Raw genomic sequence first — 14,181 nt, 5'->3', positions numbered from 1 at the left:
GAGACGCAGACACACTCCTAGTCTTGTTAGTCTGGTCTGTGTTTATAGGAGCCCAAATACCAATATTTGAAGGAAAGACTGAGAATGGAGGGAAACAAGGCAGGCTGCCCTGACCTTCGGGGCTGTCAAATGTGTGCCCACCGGAGCCCTTTGTCAAGAAGCTTAGCACAAAGTAGCTAAACCCCCAAGTGCAGGAGGCGAGTGGGATCCATGCTGTCTACACCTCAGGATGCTGGCTCTCTGCTCCTCACGGAGATTGGAACTGTGACTGAAATTACTTCTCTTCTAATACGTGAACATTGGGCACAGACCCTCCAAGGTCATCGTCCTAGTCGGTAAATACCTGCGTCCGTGCAGCTCTGGATTTCTGACCGTCTGAGCCTCCTGCTGTGCTGGTCAAGATTTTTCTCATTCTGTCTCACCACGGTGGGTGCTCTGCAGAGGGAGCTGCTGGAGGCGACTTAGGACCCTGTGACTGGTCATGGAAGCACCTGCTGCTACCCCAGTGGCTGGGCCACATGGCTGGAATCAGCCATGGGTGCACTTTGAGTGAAGACGGGGGGCCGGTGGGGGGTGGGGGGTGGAGAATGGTCCTGTGAGCAGGAAGTTTTTGCCAATGGCTTGCGGTTGGCTCTGGGGTGGCCACCAGGGCAGCGGGGATGCCAGCAAGTTCCAAAGCCCTGCCCCCCGGAGGCAGAGAGAAGAGGAACGGACATCAAGGAACCTCTGAAGTCTGGTGAGGTCACCCCTCCCTTAAGCTCAGGGTGCAGGGATGTCCGATGGAGTAATAACAGCCACTGTTTATGGAGGCCTTATTATGTCAGGAACCACACTTTGTACTCTGAGTTTGTTTCATCTTCGCAGCAGCCCTGGGAGGTGGGATATTCGTCAGGGTGCTCTCTTTACAAGAAACAAAGTAGGTCAAGTTCAAATGGGAATGGCAGGAAGTGTGTGGGGTTGCTCAGAGAATTGGAGGGAGAAGCCCAGAAACTAGGGCATCCCGGGGGCCTGGGGACCAGAAAACAAGGGTGGGTCACCATCAGCACACACCCCATCTCTCCTCCCTCTGCACATGGACTTTCTTCTCTTTCCCAGTGGGGAGTTCTCCATACAGCACAGAAGCCCCTTCGGTTGCCATCATGAGTCTTCTCTAATTGCCCATCAAGAGAAAATTCTGGAGAAAGACCTTAATGGGTCTACTTGCATGGGGGGCTCAGTTCCAGGGCCGACCCGTGGCCAGTAGGGTGGCCCACCTTGGACATATGTCCAGCCAGTGAAGGTGGGGCCACTAGTTGAGACGTGAGGGAGGCACTGGAGGCATACACAGCACAGGTAGGCATCACCTAGTCACCCGGGTCAGATGAGGCCCCAGGGCTTGGAACCCGGGCCTCTTTGATTCCACATCCTGGATCTTACCCCAGTGTAGTGCTGCTGCTTTGGCCAATGCTGACCATTCGCTTTCAAACACAGGCTGGACTTGCCATGGGAAAGTCTGCTTGGAAACGAATGGATATGCGCAGGGGCAATGTTTAAAATATTGAACAATGGAGTGCCCGCCTGGCTCAGAGGAAATGAACCGACTAGTATCCATGAGGATCCCTGGCCCCACTCAGTGGGTTAAGGAGCGGGTGTTGCTGTGAGCTGTGGCGTAGGGCACAGACACAGCTTGGATCCCGCGTTGTTGTGGCTGTGGTATAGGCTGGTAGATGCAGCTTGATTCAACCCCTAGCCTGGGAACTTCCATATGCATGGGTGTGGCCCTAAAAAGACAAAACAAACAAACAAACAAAAAAAACAAACAACACTGAACAACTGTTATGCTGTGGGCATTGCGTTAATTTCCTAGACTGCTAAGACTCACTGCCACAAACTTACTGCCTTCAAACAGCACAAATTTATCATCTAATGGTTGCGATGTCTCTAAATTGGTCTTGCTGGGCTAAAATCAAGGTGTTGGCAGGACTGTATTCCTTCCGGAGGCTCCAGAAGCTGGCCGTCTGTGTTGGACCTCTATGGGGACTGTCTTACGCCCTTTCCCGCTTCTAGAGCCCACCTCATGCTTGGTTCGTGGCTCCTGCCTGAAATCACTTGGCTTCCGTCATCACCTCTCCTCTAACTCTGCCCTTGTCTGTGACTAAATTGCCCACCCCATAGTGCAGTCTCATCTCCAGGACAATATGTTGCCATGGAGGTTCCGGGGGTTGGGACATGACCACGTTTGGGGGCCATGACTCTGCCCACTACATGCATTGACCAATCAGAGCAGAGGGGCAAGGTCCTGGAGCCTCTGCTGGGACAGAAGTTAGCAGGTACTTGCTGGCTCCTGGGGAGGTCTGGGGGCGGCAGGCCAGCAGAGGGAACAGGGGGCTTTGGGCAGTGGCTATCTGCCCGCTGGCTTGGAAGTAATTGAACAGCATCACGTGGCATGTTGAGACCATTGCATCCCAAGGAGAGTCCACTGGGTGACAGCTGACTTGCAGGGGTGCCTGTGGTGTGTAGCCACGTGCACTGGCTGGCAGTGGGGGTGCTGTCGGGGGAAACACCAGAATCTGTGGGAAGGAGCGTGGTGCTGAGTCTGGGGCAAGCCTTACACCACTTCCCTGGGATGTGGGTAGGGCAGGCAGGCATACCCCAGGGCTTGGGGTGGGGGCTTAGGCGAGGCCAGTCATGGTGTCAGGTTAGGTCCCAGTGGCCAGATCTGGGCTGGGGAGGCAGGGGGAATTAGAGCAAAGGAGGTCTGGGTGGGAGAGGGCCACTTCCAGATTCTTGGGGTCATTTCAAGACTGGGGCTCCCTGGGTCAGGACAGCTTAGTTGATCAACAGAGGGGCCTGCATGGGAAAAACAGAGAAACCAGCAGGGGATCTCTGAAAAGAGCAGCCTCTGGAAGAGAGCGAGCCTCTGCCTGGCTGGCCAGACCCACTGAGATCCAGGAGACCCCGTGCCCAGGGCACCAGGAGCCAGCTGCCAGGGGAGGCTCAGGCTGGGACTGTGGGGAAGAAATTGATTCCACTGAAGGCAGGGCCTGGAAACCTCCCCCAGTCCCTTCTCTGCTCTTAGATCGAAGATTGAGGCAGAGCCTGCTTCAAAGGAACACAGCTCCTGCAGCCACCCAAGCCTCGCGCTTAGAAGGGCCCAACAGTGGATCCAGTAGAGTCCCCAAAGATCCGTGTCTGAACCCCCAGGACCTACGAATGTGACCTTATACGGAAAGAGGATTTTTGCAGAGGCGATGAAGTTAAAGACCCTTAACTCGGGTGGGCGTCAAATCCAATGACTGATGTCCTTAGAAGACCCCAGGGAGGGGACTTTGAGATGCAGAGACACACAGAAAGAAAGGCCACGTGAAGAGGGAGGCAGAGGTGGGAAGGATGCTTGCGAGAGACAGGGGCAGCCGGGATGGCCAGCCAACGCCCGAAGCCGGGACCCGATGCTGCTCCCGCCCCGATCTCAGACTCCAGACTTCTGGCCTCCAGAGCCATGAGAGGATTGATTGCTGTTGTTTTCAGCTGCTTGTCTGTGGTCATTTGTTACAGCGGCCACACGAAACGAAACGAAACGAGTACAGGTCCCGCGCTGGTTTAATGTTCCACTCGGGCGCTGCCTCGACATTCTTCATGCTTTTGAACAAGGGCCTTGCGTTTTCATTTGCTCTGGGTCCTGCAGATTAGGGAGCTGGCTCTGGGCTCAGATTTCCACAGGGAATAATAACACTACCCTCCCCCAAACCTGCTCAGCAGTGTCTCCTGGCAGCACCGTCTCCAGACGCCGCCGAGGGCCTGCAGTAACCTGCCCAAGTCGACCAACCCAAAATGCCTTTACATTCTTCCAAGCAGGATGACAATTCGTGTGTTCGTTCCTCAAGCCAGCTGAGTGTCTGCCCAGGGGTATCTGGAGGAGATCAAGTCCCTCCCAGCTTCTGATGGTTCAGCAAGTTTGGATGCGTGCGCAGACCCCGGTGGGAACACAGCCTCTCTTTCTGCTCTGAGGACCCCTTGCCCAGGGCTGGAGGAAGGCAGCCTGCCTGGGGCCATGTGCCCAGCTTCCAGGGTCTCCTGGGCACACACCATTCCTTCTAAGATGCCCAAGGAGCATTTTCTTAGGGTGTTCCTTGTTCTTGTTATTTTTACCTAAAAGGTGCGAATTATCTCTGTTCTTTGTGCGAGTGGGCTGGGATATCTCCGTGTAAGAGCCGGTTTTCAAAATGATGAATTGCCTGTTTGTGGAAACTGGGTTCCTGAGTAAGGGAAGCTTTTCCTGAGGTCTGACCGGGAAATGGCCATGGTAGTGACCACCGTTACGGCGAAATTGGCATCTCTACCCTCCAGCCTTGGCCACATGCAGAGGCCGAGGAGAAGTGGCACTGTCCTTCAGAGAGCCCGGGACCCCCGGTAACCTAGGAGGTCACGGGCAGGTGGCACCTGGCCCAGATGGGGCGACCTGGCTGGTCCATCCGATTCCCTGTGCCTGTCACGGCGGCTGCACCGGGAGGCGCCTCCCAGCCACAAGGCGGCAGCTTGGAAGGGCTCCGACGATGGTGGAGCTGTGTGGTCTCTCACCCGGTTTCTTCCTCAAAAATGTGTTCTTGTGAAACTCAAACCAAAAGGAGAACGAGAAGCAGGAATATTTTCCTTGGACCCACAACTTCATTGCTTGTCACGAAGCCTCCTGGATTGACATCTTACGAGGGGCTGAGGGAATGATTTTCACAGGTGGGGCTCCTAAGATGCACCCAGCAGTGACTCCGTGAGCATCTGTGAAGGACCGGGAGGCCTACTAAAGCCCCTGGCCTGAACGGTCTAATCCTGAATTCAGAGCCTCTGTTGCCCTGTACAACCAGACGGTGGAAGCTTTCATGAATGGATGAGTACAAGTTGGGTATCAGAGACTGGTGCATGTCTTAGGACAAACCCAGCCTGGATTAGCTCAAGGAAACTTCCAGCTCCAGAATTCCATGCTCTGTGTGGTCACAGAGACTCTCCACCTTGGGGCAAATTGGTCAATGCAGGACTTCTTGTTCTAACTTACGTGGCAACCCTGCTTAACCTCGAGATGGGAAACACGGTGAGCAGACTCTCTAATGTTGGTCCCCAGTTCATTTCTGTCTTCCTGGGCAGCACGGGAGCCTCAGTCTTTAAACCATCAGTGATGTGTCCTGATTGCAGACCAGAATGTAATCAATACTTATTAGGGCAAGCGTCTGCCCACAGCTTGCCAAGCCTAGCACGTAAAATATTTATGACCTAACAAACCTGTTGTAATGATTCTCTTTCATCACCCTTTTTTTACAGGCAACCAGCAATGGCTCGAATCTAAAGCTGATTCCTTTAGAATACAACTTTCAGAGTCTATGTTCTAAGAAGCCTGAGATACTTAAAAACTAAGAATCAAAATTCACCTGGAAAGATACACATTCTCTCCCCACACTTCTGTGGGTTTTTTGTTTGTTTGTTTGATGGCTGTGCCCATGGCCTATGGAAGTTCCCAGGCCAGGGATTAAATCTGAGCCATGCCTCGGTGGCGGCAGCAACTTCAAACCTTTAACCCACTGCACGGAGCCAGGGATCAAACCTGCAACTCCGCAGAGACCCAAGCCTCTGCAGTAGGATTCTTAACCAACTGCTCCACAGTGGGAACTCCCTCACTGTTCATGTCTTTTTCTTTTTTTCTTTTTAGGGCCGCACCCGCAGCATATGGAAGTTCCCAGGCTAGGGGTCCAGTTGGAGCTGCAGCTGCTGGCCTACACCACAGCCACAGTGACACCAGATCCGAGCCACATCTGCGACCTACGCTGCAGCTTGTAGCAAATGCCAACTCCTTAATCCTTGAGCGAGGTCGGGGTCAAGCTGCATCCTCCTGGATACTGGTCAGATTCTTAACCCATTGAACCACACAATGGGAACTCCCTCTGCATTGTTCATTTTTAACTGAATTAGGTAAGTGCCTATTTAACACAAATTTCTTCAGCATCTAACTTGGGCACAGGAATAGGCTCCAGGGCTGCGGGAAGCCAGGGGGGTGGATGATCAGTGTTCTTTCCGAAAGGGACACCCTCTTCGGGAGGAGCCAGGACAGAGCCCCTCGGGGCAGCCCCCTCAGGGCACCCTGAGCCTTGCTCACGCCCCCATGACGCCCTGACCACATCTCACAGAGATTCTTTCTGCTTCTCTCCTGGTAGTCTGGGTCCTTTGCTGACGGGCTCTTCTGTTTCTGTAACCTCTGTACTTACCTCGGGGCTTGGCAAAGAGGAGGCCGTCTTTTCACGCCCAGGTGAAGTTCACAATCACGGATGGCCACCAGCGACCAGGCCCCCAAAGAGCTTCGGCCCTGGTGGCCCCAGTCTCAGCCCTTCCCAGCAGCATCAATAACTCCTGCGTGCAGCTGCCCCTATCTCACTCCGCGAACAATCGTGCCTGTGACAGCAAGTCACAGCTTGCTGCCTGTCCCCCCATGAGCTGCCAGAGGTCAGAGATGGGCACTGCTCCCCTGGGTCCTCCATGTGCCCAGAACACGCATTGATTTTCAGTGTTGGCCAGTGAAGTTTTATTGGTGGTGGAGCAAAACCTCAGAGTGGAGGATGCGGCCGGAGTGGAAGCAGAACCACACCTGCCCCCAGGAGGGCCGGATGTCAGGGGATAAGAGGGGCCACCCGCAGAGCTGGGGACCCCTGAGTTTCTGGAGGGTGCAGACATCCAGGGTGCATGGTCTCCTGCAGGACACCGCTGGTCCCTCCAGCTGGGTCCATGCACTCCCGGGTCAGGCTCGTGCTGGTGACAGACCTGACTTGAGGTCTGTGGTCTTTGGGTTTCTCCGGATGGAATAAGAGGAGTTTTATAAAAGATGCGTAGGAATTCCCCTGTGGTGGAGCAGGTTGAGGATCCAGTGTTGTCCCTGCAGCAGCTGTGGTTGCTGCTGTGGTTTGGGTTCCATTCCTGGCTCGGGGAAATTCCACATGCCTCAGGTACAGCCAAAAAATAACAATTAAACAACAGCAAAAAAAAAAAAAGCAAACGTGTAGGTCAAACGTGACAGTGTAGGGGTGCTCTGGGCTCAGTGTTTTCAAAACTTCCCTGCTCAGGGGTCTCCTTGCTCCTGGGTGCTTGTTAAAGGCACGGATTAACAGGCCCTCGTGGGAGTTCCCATCGTGGCTCAGTGGAAACGAATCTGACTCATATCCATGAGGATGCGGGTTCGATCCCTGGCCTCCCTCAGTGGATTAAGGATGCGGTGTTACTGTGACTGTGGTGTAGGCCAGCAGCTCCAGCTCCAATTAGACCTCTAGCATGGGAACTTCCATATGCAGAGGGTGTGGCCCTCAAAAGGCAAAACAAACAAACAAGAGTGTACAATCACAGGTCCTCATGCTTGGCCTGGGGGCCCTACGACAGCAGACCACCCAGTAAAAGGTCGTGGGCTTGACTGGAGTTGAACGGAACGGGACGAAGACGAGGCACCTGCCGGAAGGACACGGCAGATGGCGTCCAGGTTGTAGCACTGGGTCAGCAGTGGGACAGCACATGTCCAAGGACAGCCAGTGACCCTGAGACTGCCCTCCCTCCATGTCCGAGGTCCACCCCAACCCCTGACGAGGTTTTGAATGTCCACGGGTGAGTTAGTGCCCATCGAATGGGGACCTGCGTCAAACACGGGCTTCCTGGCCCTCCTGGCCCTCAGGGGCACGATCCACATGGCCTTTCCCAGGTCCCGAGGTGGCAGCCTGCTCCTAGCTCGTCCCCTCTGGCCTTTCCTCCCGGATAGATGCCCTCCCCCCATTCCCAGTGCTTCCTGGGGATCACGTCCAAAAATCAACTTCTTGAACCACAACCTTGGGAAAGTAAACTCACTCGGAGAGAAGAGCAGCAGCTTGTCCAAGGTGATGCGACAGGCAGGTGCAAAGCCAGAACTGGGATCTAATACCCTCGGCCCCATCGCGCCACACCAGCGCCCCCACGCTGCTCCAGCTCTGCTGGGCCGTGATGCTACTGCATCCTGGTGATAAATAGGTCATTGCTGGTTGAGAGGACAATGGCCCCTAAAAATGTCCCTGCTGTAATCCCCAAAGCCTGTGGCTCTGGTGTATTACCCAGGAAAGGGTGGGATTAGAGTTACTCATCAACTGACTTGAAGATGGGAGATGATCCTGGATTATCCCAGAAGCCCAGTGTAATCCCAGCAGTGCTTCCAGAGGCGGGATGGGAGAGTCAGGGTGAGGTGGTCATGACAGGCACAGAGAGGCAGCTTTGCTGGCTTTGACAGTGGAGGAAGGGGCCAGGGACCAAAGAAAGTGGCGGCATCTAGGAGCTGGAAGAGGCTAGAAAGCAGCCTCCCCTGCCCCTGGGGCCTCCAGCAAGGACATCAGCCTGCTCCTCCCGGATTCCAGCCCGGCGAGACCTGTGTTGCACCTTTAACCTGCAGAGCTGTAAAGTCACAGATCCGTGTTGTTGAAGCCACTGTAATTGAGGCAATTTGTCCCAACAGCAGCAGGAAGCTAAGACAACCAGCTAAAGTTAGCACCCCACCCCCCAGCTCTGGTCCCTGCGTTACGGATAAGGCTTGGGTTTCTCTTTTTGTCTTTTTTTTTTGGCTACCCAAGGCATATGGTGTTCCCAGGCCAGGGATCAGATCCAAGCCACTGTTGCCACCTAAGCCACAGCTGCAGCAACACCAGATCCTTAACCCACTGTGCCGGGCTGGGCATTGAACCTGTGTCCCAGTGCTCCCAAGATGCCAGGATCACTCTGCACCACAGCGAGAATTCCTCGGTTTCTTTTTATTGGTATGACATGTCAGTTACATCACAGAAGATCTTGAAAACTATGTGGGCGTCGGGTGGACTCGTTCTGCCCTGAAAGTGTACACCTGGAACATTTAAGCATTTCAAGCCCGACGCTTGGAATGCTTTTGCAGACACTGGCAGAGGAGAGGTGTGCAGTGACCTGAGGGCTGAACTTGCCTGCATCCGGTTGGATGACGACTTTGTGTACGGTGTTCTGTACCGTGTCCTAGAAACCACAGAAAGGTCGCTGTCCCGGCACTGTCGGTTCTCAACTGCATGGTGAAAATGCATGTAAATAACAGCCCTCCTGTGTGCGAAACGGCCCCTGCCTGGGCGTTCGGCAAACATTCCGAGCGCAGTAAACTGCTCTGAGCAGGGAAAGAAAAGCAAGCGACGACTCGTTGAGGAAGAGATTTTTAATCATACTCTAGAAGAATTTTTCCTGGAGGACAGTGGCTGATGGGAGCCTGTGGTTGCCTAACCACCAGGGGACCTGAAAAGTGATGCCTTTGCATCATAAAGTTTAGAAATTCATTCCAAGTGGAGGATAGCTTTCCTGCAAGTGAAACTTAAGGAAAATTCAAGCACAGAGGTTGAGCCCAAGCAAGTCTTCACAAGGAAACTCCTGGATGGCAATTTCAGGCCACTGGTTTTAGGAGGGCTGAGAAAAAGGAGGATGAATGGAATGCCCCTCTCCTAGCGCCTCCCAGGAGGAGGGGAGACCAGAGAGGCTAGACGAAAGGCCATATGGAAAATGGGGTGGAGAGAGGCTAAAGGGAGAAGCGGAAGAGTCTCCCTGGGATGTGATGCTTGAAATTGGTTTTTTGTATTAAATAGAATTTTAATGACCCATCACTGCATTCTAGACATGACACTTGGTATCTGAGATGGAAGGATGAACCAGGAACAGACCCCAATGCCCCGATGGCCTGGGGAAAGCGACAGATAGAAAAACAAACTCTAAGAGGGCGTTATATGGGCAGCCTATGACAATGGACAGAGGGACCCTGGGAAACTCTCTGCAGGCAGTGCCCTTGGAGTTTCTGGGCGGATGGCTGGCCTCTCCATCCCTTGTTCTGCATCTTTTCTCTCTATGGCGTCTTTCACTCTGTCCCTTTCTTAAAGCCTGTTTCTCATGTCACCTTGGACATCATCTCTGGGTCAATGGGCTGTGGGGAGACCTGTCCGTAAAGGTCCCATGCCCCACCTTGGGCATCCAGATGCGCTGTTCTCAGGAAGGTTAGGTGGAACCAAGCAGGGGTCTCAAAGATACGCCAGAAGGACTAGTTGGAAATGGCAACTATTCAAAGGTGTAAACGAGGAAGGGGAGCCAAGGTGGGTGCCTGGGAGGCTGTGCGGGAGGAAGCGGCTCCAGAAGCAGAAGCAGCTGGCTCCATGATCTGTCACAGAATAGGATGCAGTTGGGGATGGAGGTCCGACGGTGAGGCCACACATCTGGCTAAAGTCTGTGCCTGATATGGGCCCCGAGGGTGTCAGCGTCTGCCCTCGTCTGCCCGGGCTGCCATAACGGAGTCCTCTAGAACCAAGGGGGAGGGGCTTAAACAGCAGAATTTATTTCTCAGTGTTCTGGAGCTGGAAGTCCTGGATCAGGGTGCTGGCAGAGCTTCTCCCAACTTACGGACTGCCGACATCCCTGTGTCCTCCCTCAGTGGAGGGGGCTCACAAGCTCTCGGGTGTCCTTCCCTTCAGGGCGCTAATCCTATATCATGAGGCCCCACCCTCATGACCTCATCTAGACCCAGTACCTCCCAAAGGCCCCATCTCCGTTGCCTCACACTGGGGGCTATAGGACTCCCACATCCGAGTTGGGAGGGACACAATTCAGTCTGTAGCACAATCCGAAGCGGTCAAGGTGAAGGGCTGAAGCCACAAATGTTCTAACCATCAACTATGGGGAGGCAGTCGGATCAGAGGCTTGGGGGCCAATGGCCTCCCCGTGAAAATGCCCAGAGGAAGCTCGGAGTCTGTCTGCAGCCGGCCTTCCCTGCTACATGGAGAGTGCCATGCGCTGGAGAAGCTGGCTGGCAGCCACGGCTGGGCCATGCCGTGAATTCATCAAAGAATCTGACCCTCGGCCCTGCAGGCTCAGAGAGCCTGACCCTTCAGGGACCTAGAACTGATGAAACCATGATGCCAGTGGACTGGTTTGTAAGAAGAGTCACAGCGTCAAGTGGATTGGTACCTCGTATCAGCCTCGCCGATGAATTCTACCCCCTTCCCCTAGTTGTTTAAGGAGCAAGCGGTGTAAGCAGGGTGCCCTCTGGACTCGCCCCTTTGAAAGGGCAGTGACTGCTTACTGCCTTGTGCCTCGAGGTGGTTATATTTGGTGATTATATTTCTGCTCTGATTCTCAGTATTGATGTTCAAGTTTAGTTCTATTTTTTTTTCTTTTGTCTTTTTAGGGCCGCACCTGGAGCATATAGAGGTTCCCAGGCTAGGGGTCGAATTGGAACTGTAGCTGCTGGCCTATGCCTCGGCCATAGCAATGCCAGATCCAAGCTGCATCCAGGACCTACACCATAGCTCACAGCAACGCCGGATCCTTAACCCACTGAGCAAGGCCAGGGATCGAACCCGCAACCTCATGGTTCCTAATCGGGTTCATTAACCGCTGAGCCACAATGGGAACTCCCACATGTCTGCTATTTCTGTTATTATAGATTTAAAATTACTGTCAATTACTTTACCCATAACTAACTATTAATTAATTGTAACTAACCAGTTAAAATCAATTTCTTTTTAAAGAAACAGAAAGCTCAAATCTTAAGTTTTCCAAAAGATAGACTTTCCTTAAACATTTGATAGGAATTTGGAATTTTAAACAAGTTGTAAATTTAATTAAAGCAAAGAAAAAAGTTCCCTGGTGACTCAGAGAGTTAAGGCTCCAGTGTTATCGCTGCTATGGCTCAGGTTGCTGTTTGTGGATGGGGTTCGATCCCTGGCCCAGGAACTTCTGCACGGACAAAAAAAAAAAAAATCAAAGTGTGCATGTTTTCATAGAGGCAGTGGTTCTAGGAAATATTTGAAGTGGCTTGTTCATTGTAGTTATAGCTGGCACTTGTGCGCTTATAATGACGCATTTAAACTTGGCAGGAACATAACTCCATCTCCTAAGAGTGAACTTTTATTTTGTCTTTTTAAGGCAGCACCCGAGGTATATGGAGGTTCCCAGGCTAGGGGTCGAATCAGAGCTGCAGCTGCCGGCCGACACCACAGGCACAGCAAAGCCAGATCTGAGCCATGTCTGCGACCTACGCCGCAGCTCATGGCAATGGCCGATCCTTAACCCACTGAATGGGCCCAAGGATCGAACCCGCACCCTCATTCGTGTTGGTTACCGCTCAGGCATGACAGGAATTCCAAGAGTGAACTTCTTTGAAGTTGAAATATCTAAGCTTTTTTCTTTCATCATTTTAACTCAAGGGTTCCCAGTTGTGGTAGTTCTAGCCAATTTTGCAGATTAAAAAGATTTGGATAAGTGTGAGATAGGACCTGGATACTGAGATACATACCCTAAAACTCCATATCTGAACTACTCAAGAATCCACTCTCAGGTCCTTCTAGAAAGGCCAGTCCAGCTACCAAAAGGGCAGGCAGGGCCCGAGTATGCTCGGCCATGCAATTCAGAAGGTAGATTTGATTGATTTATAGGAAACCCTGATGTGGGCGTGGAGGTACAGGCGGCTTCAGGGGTGTGGGAGAGAAGCTGCCAAACGGGTTGCTCTGGATGAACTCTCCAGGCGCGGGGCCAATTGAAGAAGCGAAGAGAGGCTGAAAGAATTTAGGAGGGACTGGGGCTCGCACTGGTGGGTAAACAAGCTAATCAAGTTTCCAGCGTCTTTGAGGATCTTTCGCACAGCCTGAAACTGTTCGACGTGGCCGGAGGAGCACAAGCGTTCGTGCCGGGAGGACCTTACATCCCCCTCTTGGCCCCCTCCATGGCAGGACCAGTTCTGCAGGGAAGTGGTTCCTGTGTGCGTTGCGTGTGCGGTGAATCTGAGCTTCTTCTAAATCAACTCTGCTCTGCGGATGGATTTGTAAACAATGAAAATGAATGATCCGTAGATGCAACTCTTCCACTTAGGATGGATAAGCAATGAGGTCCTACTGTGCAGCACAGGGAACTCGATCCAGTCTCTCGGGATAGAACATGATGGAAGATTGTATGAGAAAAAGAATGTACCTGTGTGTATGACTGCATTGCTGTGCTGTACAGCAGAAACTGACTCACCACTGTAAATGAACCACACTCTAATAAAAATTAAGAAATTCTTTAAAAAGAAAATAAATGGCCCAAGAGTAGCAAACCAGCATCTTGTACTGCAAATTCCTGTAGAGTTTCGATACAAAGAGATAAAAGAGGCATTTGATTTAAAACCGGTGCTAAGGCAGCCTGATAAGGCCAGGTTGTTGTTTGCAACTGCTAGTAAAACTGAGAGTGACGAATATCCAAGATGAGTCTCTAGCCCTTAGCACTGCGCTGCAGGGTTGTGGTGGAGACTGCGTAACAGGCTTCTGTGCTGATCCCTGCCGTGTTCTCTCCAATGTGCTTTCCAAATACCAACTGAAGAGGGTCAGACAAGAATTTCCCTCGCTGTACCAGTGAGAAGCTAAGAGGCTTGCCCAAGCTTACGGAGCTAGGAGATACTGGAGCCGGTTCCTGGCCTGATACAGCATTCAGGAGGGGCTGAAGCAAATGCAGCTGTGTCAGATCTGACGTTTGCCTGTGTCCTGTCTCCTCAAAATTATACAGTTCATGACGAGTTGGCATATTAGAAGTTCCTCTGCATGGTGTGAAGGAAAAAACAACACATCTCTAGAATTTAGTTTCTTGAACCTGAGCTAACATGTGTCTAGAATTTATTTTCTTTAACCTGAGCTAGTGCGGCTTTTAAACATTGAGATATCTTTGTTCACATTTATTGTAATTACTGATTTATTTGTATTAATCTCTAAGCTTAGTTGCACTTTTGATTTCCCTTGCTTTTTTTTTTCCTTCTATTTTCCTTTCTTCTTTGCCTTCCTTTTTCTTCTATTTTTTTTTTTTTTTTTTTTTTGATGTTTTTACAGCTACACCCATAGCATGTGGAAGTTCTCAGGCTAGGAGACGAATCAGAGCTACAGCTGCCAGCCACAGCCACAGCCACAGCCACAGCAGATACAGGCCATATCTGCAAACTATACCACAGCTCACAGCAATGCTAGATACTTAAACCACTGAGCGAGGCCAAGGATGGAACCTGTATCCTCATGGAGACTATGTCAGGTTCTTAACCTGCTGAGCCACAATGGGAACTCCCCATAAATCAAAGTTTTTAAGAAACTAAAAGACCAAAGGAAGATGTATTTGCAAAATACAAAGAGAGCGGATTAACCAAATTCATTC

The sequence above is a fragment of the Sus scrofa genome, chromosome 15, assembly GCF_000003025.6.
Source record: "Sus scrofa isolate TJ Tabasco breed Duroc chromosome 15, Sscrofa11.1, whole genome shotgun sequence".
NCBI classification, from domain to species: Eukaryota; Metazoa; Chordata; class Mammalia; order Artiodactyla; family Suidae; genus Sus; species Sus scrofa.
This window is presented reverse-complemented; position numbering follows the sequence as displayed.